We start from the raw sequence: 15,979 nt of genomic DNA on the forward strand, positions 1-15,979 counted from the left end.
GCATGTGTCATGACATGACTCAATGGTAGGCTTTGTTCCTGTGATTGCTGTGGCTGCCCTACATAAGCACAGGCATGAGACATGCATGTAGCACTTGTGTGTTTATTAAAGGGACACTAAAGGTTACCAGAAACTCAAGTTAAAGTGGTAGAGCAATGTTCTAGAACGTCTAAGGTGTCAATTTAATCGCGAACAGAGCTTTAGTAACCGAGAAATTGAGGTAAATGCATGACACGATTTGAGACCCCCCAGCGACATTCCGGTACTAGCACGATGACGAAAGGACTCCTCATAATTTGTGTTGCTAATACTCAACTACTCGTATTAAAAATATCATGTCATTCGATTATAAGACGGAAAAAAATGCTACTTGTCTACATATATTCGATTCTAAGAAAAAATAACATTTTAATAATAATAATAATAATATTTGGGGTTTTACGTGCCAAAACCACTTTCTGATTATGAGGCACGCCGTAGTGGAGGACTCCGGAAATTTTGACCACCTGGGGTTCTTTAACGTGCACCTAAATCTAAGCACACGGGTGTTTTCGCATTTCGCCCCCATCGAAATGCGGCCGCCGTGGCCGGGATTCGATCCCGCGACCTCGTGCTCAGCAGCCCAACACCATAGCCACTGAGCAACCACGGCGGGTGAAATAACATTTTGACGTTACCCTTCAGTAATATGGGTGTTCGAAAGGTTTCGTTTTCGCTCGACTCTGCGCGCTCGACTCTGTGCCGCGCACGCTTTGGAGTTTCAGTACTTTCGTTATCGCGTCGTGCTGTGAGGGTTCTGCTGGCTCGCGAAACTTTCATTTGGAACAAGCAGCAAGAATGCCACGTCCATGTGATGTCGTGGGAAGCTCTCATTGCTTTCCCGCTCCGGAGAGCCGGTGTCGAGGCCGCCGTCGTAGTACGCAACGACGCCGGCAGTGCGAGCCCTCAGCAGCAGGTCGCGCTCGTCGGTGCTCAAATCACTGAAGTTGAGCCCACCATCGCGAGCCAATCTGTCGGTGTCAGGGTCCATTGCGACGAGCGTCGAAGTTTGCGTCATAGAATGAAGTACCAGCTTATGGGCGTCTTGCGCTGGAGTTTGAGGTATAGTAGCGGCGCCTGGTGGCGGTGCGGGAAACGACAACTGGGTCATGCCAGCTTGGGTCTGGCTGTGGCGAAGCCCGTTTCTAGGCCAAGTTTTGCGTCGATTCGCACTTTTTCATGCCCTGTTGCGAGTGCGAAAAGGCTTACAGACCACGCCGACCACGCTGCGAGCTCGCCGCAGCTTATAGTTTAACGAAAACGGACTCTCCGTGTGCCGTGGGACGTAATGTGGGACGTAATTCGTTTCTCCTTCCGCTAGCCACCATACTCCCGCTTTCGCTCTGCTGTCGGCTCCGTCTTCGCTCTGTTTCTGGCCGCGCGTTTGCGTTTTGCGCAGAAAAGCCGTAGCGCCGTCTGCAGACGCCGTTCTACTCACCAATGGCCCAACGTCACTATGAGACCATGATGTCAGTACTCCTCGATCGGAGAGCGGGCGATTTGAACTGCGCTAGAGGTACGCGGACGCTTCAGAACGCATTTTCTCTTAAAATAAGTCTCTCCTTGGCACGAAACAAGCATTTCGAGGTTTCTGTGATGACATTTCAACAGTCCACGTTGACTTAATAGTAACCTTTAGTGTCCCTTTAAGGTGAAAGCCTTAAGTGTCTATGTTGGCTCTGACATTGGCAAAACTGCACCGCGATAGAAAATGGCCGACATTGACAGGGAGTTTCCTGTCAACAAAGCAAATTAGTGGCTTTGAGAAGAAAATTTGGTACATTTCAAAGTCTGGGTTGGATTCGACGCCGGGCCTTCAGGGTGCAAGAGCAGCACACTTCTCTGGAGGCACGGCTGCCCCCCGGTTCTGACTTACTAAAGGTGTGCCTAGTGTGTGCATGATTGCACAAGTCACAGGGACACGCTCAAGCCACTGCTCGCACGTTCGTCATCGTCGTCTTCTATTTCTTCCCCACATCATGCCAGCGTTTGTGAGGACATGTAATGCGTAGGGTGGATAATCAGTGGTCTATTATGGTATTATAGTCACAGAATGGGTGCCAAGAGAAGGAAAGCGCAGTCAATGACGGTAATCGGAGATCACTGGGAGAGGCCTTTGTCCTACAGTCAGCCAATGACTGCAGGACAAATTTTCTAACAGCAAGGCTGGCTGTTAATCACTCATTTCACGACTGCATCAGTTCTACCCATTCTCTGCCTCCCCTCCCTCCCTCTACCATTCTATTTAGCTTCTCTCTGGACTTGGGTATAGTAGAAAGGTAAGCTCTGCAATTTCTAGTGGTTTTGCGGGGGGGTCACGGATAATTACAGCTGCCAAGAACCCAATGTGGCGATCAATGCCCAGGGAGCTCCAGAGCGCATTTTGCATATTCGACGCGGCGCAAAGGTTCAAACAAGTTTCCCTAGTCTTCTTTTCTCTCTGCCACGCTCATTCCATGTACATACACGCTCTGAACCACCCCTGTGGTGGCCAAACTTTCGAGAGAAAAAAAGCTTCGCTTTAAAAGAACGCCGATTTGTGCACGGCAAAATATATCAGTGAGAGGGGTGCTGGGCCAGGGAAGCTAAGAAACCGCAACAAAAATAGGTGGGAAGGCAGGTAGGAGAATGGCCTCGAAATGCACGCAGAAACAGAAATATATAGAAATGTTAGCGGCCGCCGCGCTGCTCACCAAACCGGTGAATGTTACAGAGTGTGAAAGTGACTAACCGAAAAAAATGTTAAGGGGAGTCGAGTGATGGATCTGAGGAAAGGGGACACGCATAAAAGGCATTAAGAACAAAGTTGGCAGAGAATTATGGACATAGGGAGAGCGTCTCATAACTGCTCGATCGCTCAACACCAGGCAGCCATGGCCAGTCACCTAGCTGAAGCTCACCTAGCACGTGCTGCTTGCTGCAGAGAACCCATCAACCTAACTAAACCCATCGGCCGGGTCTCAGGGGACATGATGCTTTCAAATCTTTCGGAGCTATTGGCCCTTATGTTACTGCAAACAACGGCTGCCGTAATTTCCACAAAGGCCTCTAAACAGGACGCAGCCCTGCTTCGGACTATCTCCCTCATCAGTCTCTTAGTGTGACCAAATAACAATATGCGTCGTGTAATGACTGCAATACCATGATCGCATGTTACTTCCAAACATCTCTTATAACAAGTCAGACAGCAGGTCACCAAAAGTGAGTGAAACTTGGATCACATGATATTGAAACGTGCAAGCAGAGTTTGGATGAACAGGAGAACGAGGCTGCATTGCTGGCTTGTGTGCAGCACTGTGAACTGCTTTTGCTGAGCGATACCTTTGCATAAAAAAATTATGGGGTTTTGCATGCTAAAACCACAATTTTATTATGAAGCATGCCGTAGTGGGGGACTCTGAAAATTTTGACCACCTGAGGTTCTTTAATGTGCACCCAAATCTAAGCACACGGGTGTTTTCACATTTCGCCCCCATCGAAATGCAGCCACCATGACCGGGATTCGATCCCGCAACCTCGTGTTAAGCAGCCCAACACCATAGCCACTGAGCAACCACAGCAGGCGATACTTTTGCCTTCTTCATCTTGTAAATAAACAAGATCCATTGTCACAATTGTGGTGGCAGGTGCGGGGTAAGCCAGCTACTACCTAGTGCTACCTGAGGGACACCGTCTGCCAACAACGAAAGCCCAACAGTACGAGCTTCGCCACAGCCCTTCACTTGCAGGCTTGGCACTACTACCTCAAGAATTGAGCTCAAATGGAGACACCCAGCAACCATCCATGAGGGCATCTCCTTACCACTAAAGGGAGCCACGGACCTTCACAGGAAAACCTGCCACCAACGTGGATGATTGGCTCAGCCACTATCAGCGGGTGAGCCGTCCCAACGGTTGGAATGCCGCTAGTCAGTTGTCTAACATGGGTGTAACGGTTGTAAGTCATGTATGTCTGTGCACAGTCAAGCGGTAATGAACGTCAGAGACGCGTGTACAGACGTAAATCAACATTTATAGAAGATGTTAGGATTAAAGCAAAACAAGCAAAAAACACAGTACGGAACAAAAGCTACTAAAACAAAGACATGCCTACATTAAGTCCTACACACAGTGTTCAAGAAAGGAGTGAAAACGTCTCACAGGTTCAGTTCCAATGGTGACGACAATCGGCGGTAGAACTGTCGTGATCATTCTAGTTGGAGGCGAGCCAAGGCACGATGACCCTCGTGGGTGTTGAGCCAACGCACAAACTATCGTGGAAGGCGAGCCAAGACACGATAACGGCACTGATCAGATGAAGCAGGCGATGGGCTCTGGCTGCATTACCGTGGCCAGTGCACTTGAACGGGTGTCAGGTGGATGGCTTTCACTGTAGCAACTCCACGTGCCACCTCGAGCAAGAGGCAACCTCAAAGTAAAGGCCTCTGTTAGGCCTTAATTAGGCCTCGTCCTAGACACAGCCTTGAGCTGCTCCGACAGGCGGCTACGAGCAGGCAATAGCCAGGCCTGCTCCAATGGGCACCACACCAGGCACCACTTCATGTCTGCACTAACAGGCAGGCGCATCCTCAGGGCCGCCTCCAGTACTGCAGCAGGAGCTCCTGGAACAGCGCATTGGTCCTGCATCTTCTAAATCGCGAGCCCCTTGCCTGCACGTTCGGCACCCGCCTCTCTTCTTCCTTTTCTCTTCAATTTTCTTGATGCTGCCAAGCGTGCAAGCTGTCCTTGGCTCACCTTCTGCTTCTTTCTTTACCCTTTTTAAAACAAAATTCAAAACCCTCAAAAGTTCTCACAAAGCCTTGGTTCACATAAATCAAGTCAAATTAGGTCCTTGCACTACAGTGGGGTTGTTCCTTTATTTCACTGTGTTGGTATGGTTTGAGAACCATGAAGACACTGACAACCTGGAAACTATTTGTGGAGGAGATTAAGAAATGCTTTGTAGAGACAGCAACAAAGAAGAAACATGTAGAGCAGACATCGCAGAGGGCTTAAGTCACTGGGGAGACTTGCAGAACGTACATTTCAGACATAATGAAGTTGTGCAAGTCGGTGGATGCCAACATGGCGGAAGAAGACAAGGTGGGCCATATTCTCAAAGGTATTGTTAAGGATGTTAATCACTTTTTCATCGGAAAGGAGAGTCTGGAATCAGTGGCTGACATGAATAATCACTGTCGAACCTTCGAGGCCCCTAAAACACGTCGCATCACTTCGAAGTTTGGAAGTCTGGCCAATGTCCTGACGGTCACTACTGTCGACGTATGCCGTGATTCACTACCTGCCGATCTTTCCTCCACCATTTGTCTCACTGTATGCGAGGAACTACATCGGCATGCTTCTATTCCTGTGCAAGCTAGAGACACGCAGTGTGATATACCATCCATGATCCACAACTATCAATGCTGCAAGTTTCAACGAGTGCAGCTACTCCAACCGTGGGCCTCGGCCGAGGGCTCCGCTACCAATGGCCTACCAATGACGTCGAGCCGCCTTATGCACCTCATGACCATTACAACTACTACAGCCGACAGTCTCCATTCGTTTCAGAGTGGGAACAGCGTGCCGAGTACACTCAGAATAATGTGACTTGGTATCTCCACAGCCCCGGCCGCGGCTTTCACCTCTGCCACCAGGAAACTAGCCTGCGTGGCCGATAGAGGTGAGGTCGCTGAACGTACCGCATTGCACACCAGTTTCAATGCTTCAAAACAAGGTTTATATGCTTGTTGACGATGTTCCCACACTGGCTTTGATAGAAACTGGAGGAACTGTTTCTGTAACGAGTTTAGTTTTCAGGGAATGACTTGGCTGTAAAGTTTTTTTATTGGGACAAACCTACTACTTTTTGCGCAGTGAGCGGTGCGTGTGTCCAGTCCGTGTATGCACCATGTCTGTCACTGGCAAGGCGTTCAAGGCAGAATTTGCAGTACTTGCTCATTCTACGCACAACATTATCCTTGGCATCAACTTTTTGCAAGTGTCATGCAATTGTGGAATGCAAAGCAGGCGAAGTTCTGTTGTACGCTCTCGCTCAGCAGCCTCCCTGTCGAAGCGACCCCCTTGCTGTAGTAAGAGATTCTGTTCTTCCGGCTTGGTTGATGTCCAGCATGCTAGCTAATACTTCGACAACCGACCCGAGTACAGGTTCATTTGACATTGTGTTTGAGCCGTTGCCCTGGCCTTGTGAGAAGAAAAACATGTTTGTGCCTCACTGCCTTGTATTGCTTACTGGCAGAAAAACACAGTTATGGGTGGTGAACTGTACAGCCGAGTCAGTTATGCTCCCGGGGGGTACGCACCTTGCCCTGTTTGAAAAGGACTGTGGCAGCTGCATTGGAGCCCTACGAGACCACTCAGTCTGACCCTACTGATGTCTCTGTTACAGAATTAGAGTACTTAAAAATGATTAGCAAGTCTCTTCCCTAGAAGAAGCACAGAGCCTTAGTTACATTATTGGCCAGACATGCTAAAGTATTTGATTTTTCACAGAAGGCACACGGAACTCAGGAACCAAGCTCACACACTCGTCACAAGATTGACACTGGATCTGCGTATCCTCTTCGATGGAAGCCTTACAAAGTTTCTGTGTCGAAGCACAGTCATTTCAAAGCAAGTCAGCGAGATACTAACCACCGGCATTATTCATAAATCGTCAAGTCCCTGGGCTGCGCCTATAATCGTGGTTAAGAAAAAGGTCGGTTCACGGAAGCTATGTGTCGACTATCAATGTCTTAACTACATAACCAAGAAGGACATCTATCTACTTCCTCGCGTTGACAACGTTATAAATTGCTTACATTCGGCATCTTATTTTTCATCGGTAGACTTGCGATCCGGGTATCAGCAAATTCCTATGCATCCGACTGACAAAGAAAATACAGCTTTTGTAACGCCAGTTGGTTTGTTTGAATTTAGTGTTATGCTGTTCGGGTTGTGTAATGTCTCCGCAACGTCTGAAAGATATATGGACAAAATTTTGCCGGGCTTCAAATTGGAAATCAGTTTATGTTACCTGGACGATGTTGTGATGTTTGGCCGAACATTAGAGGAATATAACCATCGCCTTGATCTTGTTCTAACTTGTCTGGAGAAGGCTGTACTGACATTGAACTCCAAGAAATGTCATTTTGGAGAATGTGAAACACCTGGGACACCTTGTGGGCAAAAATGGCATTAGACAGGATCCGCAGAAAGTCACCACTGTCAGCAACTTCAAGAAGCCTCAATCTCTCAGGCTGACATTTTCCGAGCCTATGCTCACATTTCCGCCGCTTTGTTCCAAATTTTGCCAATAGGGTGCAACGATTGACTGACTTGCTGCAAAATGATGTGCTTTTCCACTGAACACTGGATTGTGACTCTGCACTTACGCAGCTAAAGTTCATGCTGACACTGGGGCTGGTGTTTAGCCACTGTAATTTTTCTGCTCTTACAGAAATTCATACCAATGCCAGCGGAATCGGCCTCAGCGCTCGTCCATCGCCATGACAATGCTGAACACGTTGTTGCCTGTGCAAGCCGTTCATTGAGCAAGGCAGAGCGCAACTACACAGTAACAGAACAGAAGTGCCTGGCAGTCATTTTCGCCATTCATAGGTTTCGCCCCATATGTCTATGGCCATCGTTTCTCAGCCATCACCGACCACTATTCCCTTGGTTGGTTGGTGGGCCTATGTGACCCCCCTAGCCGACTTGCGCAATGGGCCCAATGCTTAGAGTTTGACTTTGTAGTACACTACAAAAGCGGTAACCACCACGTAGATGCTGACTGCCTATCGTGCCTAACTCTACCTACGACTGAGTGCGACGCCGACAACTTTGATCAGTATGTCGGCACTATCGGTGCCACATTCCTTGATCTTGCAACATTCTGGAAAGCTCAACATGACAACCGTGGCTCAGGTCCCCTGTCAAGGCCAAGGAGCCCGCCTGCTTCTCGTCATCCCACCCTCTACGTTCCCATGTTCTTTGCTTCACACACCATGACGCAACCTGTGACAACATGCACTTTGCCCAGACATTTAACTGCCTCCAGCAAAGTTTCTACTGGCTCAAGATGCAACACAACACAGAAGAATGTGTGAGGTTGCAAACAACGCCAATGTCACAAGCGTCTCACGACTACAATAAAACCTCAATAAACCCGCTTAAACAGTAGTTTCACTTTAAAGGTAGTAAAGTCAAATCCCCGACTCAGCGGCTATTGAACATAATGTGTTTTGTATCTGCATAAACCGTACAAGCTTATTGATTACGTATCGGTTAACACGTAGTGCTTCCATTTTTCATTGCGCAAACACGGCAGTGCGTTTCTTCCAATGGGCGGCCCGGCAGAACAACAAGCCTCAGAGATCAGAACAACGGCCTCCAAGTGCCCTGTGCGTTTGCGTGTGAAGCCACATCAACATTTCGGCGGCATGCCAGAGCTCCCGGATGTTCAGCATAGAAAAAAAATTAGACATTGTTCGTGCTATCAAACGTGACACGAAGAAGTCAGTGCTGGCACGCAACAGGAATTTGCTGTTGACATCAGTGTGTGGCATTCGGAATGCGAAGAAATTGCTCGGCAGCGCTGCTGCGACCACGAAGAGACGTCGGCTACGAGGTTTGACTTTTCGCCATCTTTGTCTCTGTCTCTGTTGTTGCCAAAGTGTCGGATAGCTACAGTGATGAGGATGACGACACGGAAAGCGACAGCATGGGCGATTCAGGCCTGACAGTGGCAGAAGCTGCGCGTTACGTCAGCCTCATGAATGCAATCGTCGCAACGAGAACAGCACCCCACAATGAAAAAGGCGTCCCGCAACTTCTGCAGCGCTGCCACACACGTGCATGGAGAATACGCAACACCAACGAAGAATCTGCCATGCGAGTACTTGCCGAGAAGAGGGGGGATGGCTGAAAAGCTGCCTCGCAGCTTCAGTAAATTTGAGGCCGCTGTCGTCGCTGCTAGGCCGCTGCAGCATCAAATGAAAATAACACTTTTGTGAATAAATACTGCATGTTTTTTACGCTTTCATCGCACTCTCCCAGAGCTCCGTTTTTGACAGGTAAGTGGGCGATCTCATGCTATTTCGGTTAAACAGTACTACCGTTTAGTAAGTACTTTTTCCGAGCTCCGGCCAACTACGGTTTAACGAGCTTTCACCCTATGCCGACCGGACTTCTTCATCCTGTATCGCTCCCTAACTCTCCCTTTGAGGCTGTTAGTGTTGATCTCCTCAGCCCATTATGCAGTAAAAGTATGCCAGAATGCCAATCGATGGGTCGTCCATATGTGTCGACCATCCAACGCGCTATGCAGAAACTGCGGCAATACCTGCAGTAACGGCCTTCCCCGTATCACAGTTTATGCTTCGCTTTGTAATTCTATGTCACGGTCCTCTAGGGGTCATATTCATCTAGCGCGAGCATCCACTCATTGCAGTCATTGCGACGATCCTGCATCTGTCTGCCTGTCAGTTCCACCATGCCACTCCGTATCACTCGCAGATCAATAGACTGTTGTAGCTTGACACCAGGCACAAGTTCAAAGATACCTTATTATACAGGTGCACATTGGCAGTCTCAACTCGACAACAAGAAGAGAACACGTAATGATACCTGGGCTCGTATATAAGCACACGCTATCTCTCGGCACATGTGGAGCCAGCAGTAGCTTGCGAGCACACAAATATGCCACGCAAATGACTGATGATAAAATAACACTTTCTTCACGCACAATTTTAGAAATGATCATAGGTTAGGCTATCACACTATCAACCAGGTGATAGAAAAATGGGTGGAATATTTATATATAGCTTTCATTGATTACGAGAAAGCGTTTGATTAAGTCGAAACCTCGGCAGTCATGGAGGCATAGTGGAATCAGGGTGTAGACAAGCCATATGTAAGAATACTGAAAGATATCTATAGCGCCTCCACAGCCAGCGTAGTCCTCCATAAAGAAAGCAACAAAATCCCAATAAAGAAAGGCGTCGGGCAGGGAGATACGATCTCTCCGACGCTATTCACAGCGTGCTTACAGGAGGTATTCAGAGACCTGGATTGGGAAGAACTGGGGATAAGAGTTAATGGAGAATACCTTAGTAACTTGCGATTCGCTGATGATATTGCCTTGCTTAGTAACTCAGGGGACACACTGCAATGCATGCTCACTGACCTGGAGAGGCAAAGCCGAATGGTGGGTCTAAAAATTTTTCTGCAGAAAACTAAAGTAATGGTTAACAGTCTCAGAAGAGAACAGCAGTTTATGATAGGTAGTGAGGCACTGGAAGAAGTAAGGAAATACATCTACTTAGGACAGGTAGTGACTGCGGATCCGGATCATGAGACTGAAATAATCAGAAGAATGAGAATGGGCTTGGGTGCGTTTGGCAGGCATTCTCAGATCGTGAACAGCAGGTTGCCATTATCCCTCAAGAGAAAAGTTTATAACAGCTGTGTCTTATCAGTACTCACAAACGGGGCAGAAACCTGGAAGCTTACAAAAATGGTTCTACTTAAATGGAGGACGACGCAACGAGCTATGGAAAGAAGAATGATGGGTGCAACGTTAAGGGATAAGAAAAGAGCAGATTGGGTAAGGGAGCAAACGCGAGTTTATGACATCTTAGTTAAAATCAAGAAAAAGAAATGGGCATGTGCAGGACATGTAATGAGAAGGGAAGATAACCGATGGTCATTAAGAGTTACGGAATGGATTCCAAGGGAAGGGAAGCGTGGCAGAGGGCAGCAGCAAGTTAGGTGGGCGGATGAGATTAAGAAGTTTGCAGGTACAACATGGCCACAATTAGTATATGACCGGGGTAATTGGAGAAGTATGGGAGAGGCCTTTGGCCTGCAGTGGGCGTAACCAGGCTGCTGCTGATGATGATAGGTTAGGCGATCAGGTGGGTGCCGATCCCTTGTGCTCCTTTGTAAGGGTACTGGCTGCCCATGATTGTCAGAACGCATTGGAGTCATTGCTGGCGACTCAGTGATTTGGTATGTCGTCTGTGTAGTATTGGTGTCGTGAGGAGCATGTGGCAGTTCCACTTCAACTAGTGGGTCACGTCGTATTGTTGGCTCAATGTTTGATGGTCGCAGGTGGTCCGCGTGCATGAACCGCACTCTGTTTCGCACACTCACTAGATATGTTGAAAACGACTTTACAACGTGCCACTTCTCCAGGCCAGCAGTTCACCACTTCTCCATGCAGAGAATACAGTAGTACATGATCACCCATAGCGAACACTCGCGACAGACCTCTATGCACATCAGCGAATGTTTTTATTTTGGCAGTCTTAGCGCTCATCGCATCTTTTACGTCTGGGCGCAGCAGTGACAATGAGGTCTGCAACTTCCTTCGTACAAGTAATTCAGCAGGTGTTGTTGATGATGTATGGGGTTTTATGGCGCAAGGGCCAGATATGACCAAAGAGCGCCATACACATGGTGATCGGTTTTCAATGAATTGTTCGTGAAGTGAAGAAATGTACTTCGAATGGTGGATGTGGCATGACTGTAAATAGGCCTAAAATCAGTCGCTCTGGATTGCGTAAAATATATAAGTGTTAAAACAATGACAATGACCAGAGATGTGCACTATAGAACTGTCATGTTACGCGCGGATGTTGAAACAGAACATGTAGTGAACGCAGCACTGATGTCTCAACAGGGCCCTTGAATGCAAGGGCCTGGAGACACGTGCTATGCTAATGTAACAAACGCAGCAGCAGCCTCTGGTAAGAAGCCGTTCTACGTAACATTTGGTCAGATAATGTTCAATGTTTGAATGTCATTTAAATAATTTAAAACTGATGTGGTGTCGAATAACGGGTTCGAGCCGAGAAACTGTGCTGGATGTAATAGGATATGGTGTTGATAGGCCAAGGGAAAGTGCTTTTTCTTCTCGCATTCTGTTTCCCTAAATTCCACGAGAACGTGGATGACCGTCAGTCTATACCACATCTACCACATGTAAGAGGTTCCTCACCAGTCAGCAAGAAGTTGTGTGTACTGTATGCGTGCCCTATTCTTAGCCGACAGAATGCGACATCACTCTCTCGTAATTTTACTATAGATGGGGAGGTGCCTAAATGTGGCCTCAGTAAGTGAAGTTTATTCGAGGTTTGAGAGTCCCACAAGCGTTGCCAATAATCTCCTAATTTTTTCCAAGTAAAAGGTCTCAAATCTATGGCGGGGACAGCTATGTAGCAGTTCATATCTTTTCTTACTGTGGATGTGGCGATTTCGTCAGCGAGCACGTTACCCTCAATGCCTCTGTGCCCTGGCACCCAGCATATAATGACATGTTGATTACATGCATAAACAGCAAACAAGAGCGTATAACGATTATTATTTACAGGGTTTTGTGCTTTTTAGGCGATGCTAACGCCTTAACAACGCTCAGAAAGTCGGTATATATAATTGACTTTCCTAGTTTTAATTGTATGTGTTTCACAGCCGATAATATTGCATAGGCCTAAGCCGTAAAGATAGTTGTCTGCGCATGCAGCATGCCAGAGTCGGAGAAGGACAGACCAACTGCTGCATAAGAGACGCCGGCCTGCGACTTAGATGCATCGCTGCAATACTCCGGGCAGCAGTATTTCAATCGAAGTTCAAGGAAGTGCATTGGAATGTGCATCTCAGAAGCATGCTTACTGACTTTAACAAACGACACGTCACATTCTGGGAGCTGCTACTGTCACGGCGGTGACAGCTTCGCTGGAAGCATTAGATGGTGTTATACAAGTGGGACAAACATTTCTCCACTAAGATTCTTTACACGGAACAAGAAGGGCTGCCTGGCTGTAGGCCGATTATTAAAAAGTGTGGCACAGGATACATCATTTACAGTTGTGTAACAAGGATGTTCAGGATTCGAGTTTACTTTCAGATAATATGTAAAGCTGGAATATGATCTCTGTAGATGGAATGACCACTCGTTTGATTCCACATAGACTTTCTACAGGGCTTGTCCTGAAAGCACCGGTCGCTAGGCGGATACCTAGGTGGTGCACAGGTCTAGGATTCTTGGTGCGCTCGGTGTTGCAGAATGATAGATTATAGCACCATAGTCAAGACGAGAACGGACAAGACTCCTGTACCAGTTCAGGAGACATTTTCAATCACTGCCCCATGGTGTTCGACACAGAATTTTTTTAATATTCACCGTTTTCAAATATTTTGCTTTCAGATATTTGAGTTGGGGAATGAAATTCCTGGGAATAATTCTAGATTCCAAGCTTACTTTGTGTTCATCGCTCACATATAGTTGCTCTCGACTGATGGCGAGTTTCGGCACTAGTGTTATGTCTCTTCAGTTTGAAAAGAGTATACACATACTTTTGCAGCAATTGATTTTAAAGCCACCTGCATCAACCCATTTAGATCATTTGTTTAATGTGAGCTGTATCTGTCGCTCGCAGATCCCAATGTTACACGGTTCAAAACCTATCTGTATGTCATCGACATATAAAGAATAAAACATTGTGTGTGGTATGACTCTATACAGGGAGTTCATCTTTACAATAAACAGTGTGCAACTAAGCACACCCCCTTGCAGCACCCCAGTCTCCTGGGTGAATGTTCTAGATAAAGCATTGCCCACTCTCACACGAAACGCGAGGTTGGATAAGTAGCTTTTCACTGTGTTTAACATATTTCCTCAGACCCCCATCGCGGAAAGATCTCGCAAAATCCCAAAGCGCCATGTCGTATTGTATGCTTTCTCTAAATGTAAAGATACCGATAGAAAAACTGCTTATGTATAAATGCATCTCTGATGTTCTCCACGATGTGGACGAGGTGGTCTATTGTCGATCTACCTTCTTGGAACCAACACTGGAAGGGGTCTAGTGTTTTGTTATTTTCTAGGAAAGAGATTAGGCGCCGGTTAATCATTTTTTCATACAGCTTGCACAGACAGCTTGTTAGTGCTATTGGTCTGTAGCTGCTGGCTAAGGATGGGTCTTTGCCTTGTTTAAGTATCGGGATGACTATGGCTTCTTTCCATGAGGACAGAATATACCCAGCCACCCACATGGCATTGAAAAGAGATAGGAGCGTTTTCAGTGCTTCAGGGTGTAGGTATCTAATCATTTCATACATAATGCGGTCAGTCACCGCCTGGCACCGAGTTTTTGCAACAAGCGAGAGAAGCTTTTAGTTCAGCTAAGCTAAATGGACAACTGTAAGCTCCATTCGAAGAGTCTTTGTGATTAAGGGGCTGTCTTTCTTCATCACCATCATCAGCCTGGTTATGCCCACTGCAGGGCAAAGGTCTCTCCCATACTTCTCCAATTACCCCGGTCATGTACTAATTGTGGCCATGTTGTCCCTGCAAACTTCTTAATCTCATCCGCCCACCTAACTTGCTGCTGCCCTCTGCTACGCTTCCCATCCCTTGGAATCCATTCCATACCTCTTAATGACCATCGGTTATCTTCCCTTCTCATTACGTGTCCTGCACATGCCCATTTCTTTTTCTTGATTTTAACTAAGATATCATTACCTCGCGTTTGTTCCCTCACCCAATCTGCTCTTTTCTTATCCCTTAACGCTACATCTATCATTCTTCTTTCCATAGCTCGTTGCGTCGTCCTCAATTTAACCCTTTTCGTAAGCCTCCAGGTTTCTGCCCCGTAGGTGAGTACTGGTAAGATACAGCTATTGTACACTTTTCTCTTGAGGGATAACGGCAACCTGCTGTTCATGATCTGAGAATGCCTGCCAAAGGCATCCCAGCCCATTCTTATTCTTCTGATTATTTCCGTCTCATGATCCGGATCCGCCATCACTACCTGCCCTAAGTAGATCTATTCCCTTACCACTCCCAGTGCCTCGCTACCTATTTTAAATTGCCGTTCTTTTCCGAGACTGTTAAACATTACTTTAGTTTTCTGCAGATTAATTTTTAGACCCACTCTTCTGCTTTGCGTCTCCAGGTCAGTGAGCATGCATTGCAATTGGTCCCCTGAGTTACTAAGCAAGGCAATATCATCAGCAAATAGCAAGTTACTAAGGTAGTCTCCATTAACTTTTATCCCTAATTCTTCCCAATCCAGGTCTCTGAATACCTCCTGTAAACACGCTGTGAATAGCATTGGAGAGATCGTATCTCCCTGCCTGACGCCTTTCTTTATTGGGATTTTGTTGCTTTCTTTATGGATTACTATGGTGGCTGTGGAGCTGCTGTAGATATCTTTCAGTATTTTTACATACGGCTCGTCTACACCCTGATTCCGTAATGCCTCCATGATTGCTGAGGTTTCGACAGAATCAAACGCTTTCTCGTAATCAATGAAAGCTATATAGAAAGGTTGGTTATATTCCGCACATTTCTCTATCACCTGATTGATAGTGTGAATATGATCTATAGATTGTTGAGTAGTCTTTACGGAATCCTGCCTGGTCCTTTGCTTGACAGAAGTCTGAGGTGTTCCTGGTTCTGTTTGCGATTACCTTAGTAGATAGTTTGTAGGCAACTGACAGTAAGCTGATCAGTCAATATTTTTCAAGTCTTTGGCGTCCCCTTTCTTATGGATTAGGATTATGTTAGCGTTCTTCCAAGATTCCGGTACGCTCGAAGTCATGAGGCATTGCGTATACAGGGTGGCCAGTTTCTCTAGAACAAACTGCCCACCATCCTTCAACAGATCTGCTGTTACCTGATCCTCCCCAGCTGCCTTCCCCCTTTGCATAGCCCCCAGGCTTTCTTTACTTCTTCTGGTGTTACCTGTGGGATTTCGAATTCCTCTAGACTATTCTCTCTTCCGTTATCCTCGTGGGTGCCACTGGTACTGTATAAATCTCTATAGAACTCCTCAGCCACTTCAACTATTTCATCCATATTAGTAATGATATTGCCGGCTTTGTCTCTTAACGCATACATCTGATTCTTGCCAATTCCTAGTTTCTTCTTCACTGCTTTTAGGCTTCCTCCGTTCCT

At 46.8% G+C, this 15,979-nt stretch overlaps 1 protein-coding gene across 3 annotated transcripts in view; it reads right to left on the reverse strand.

Moving 5' to 3' along the window:
- LOC135899642 (nischarin-like) overlaps positions 1-15,979 on the reverse strand; it is a 249,643-nt gene that overhangs the window by 139,802 nt on the left and 93,862 nt on the right. The gene's annotated exons all lie outside the window — the stretch shown is intronic.

The sequence above is a fragment of the Dermacentor albipictus genome, unplaced genomic scaffold, assembly GCF_038994185.2.
Source record: "Dermacentor albipictus isolate Rhodes 1998 colony unplaced genomic scaffold, USDA_Dalb.pri_finalv2 scaffold_16, whole genome shotgun sequence".
NCBI classification, from domain to species: Eukaryota; Metazoa; Arthropoda; class Arachnida; order Ixodida; family Ixodidae; genus Dermacentor; species Dermacentor albipictus.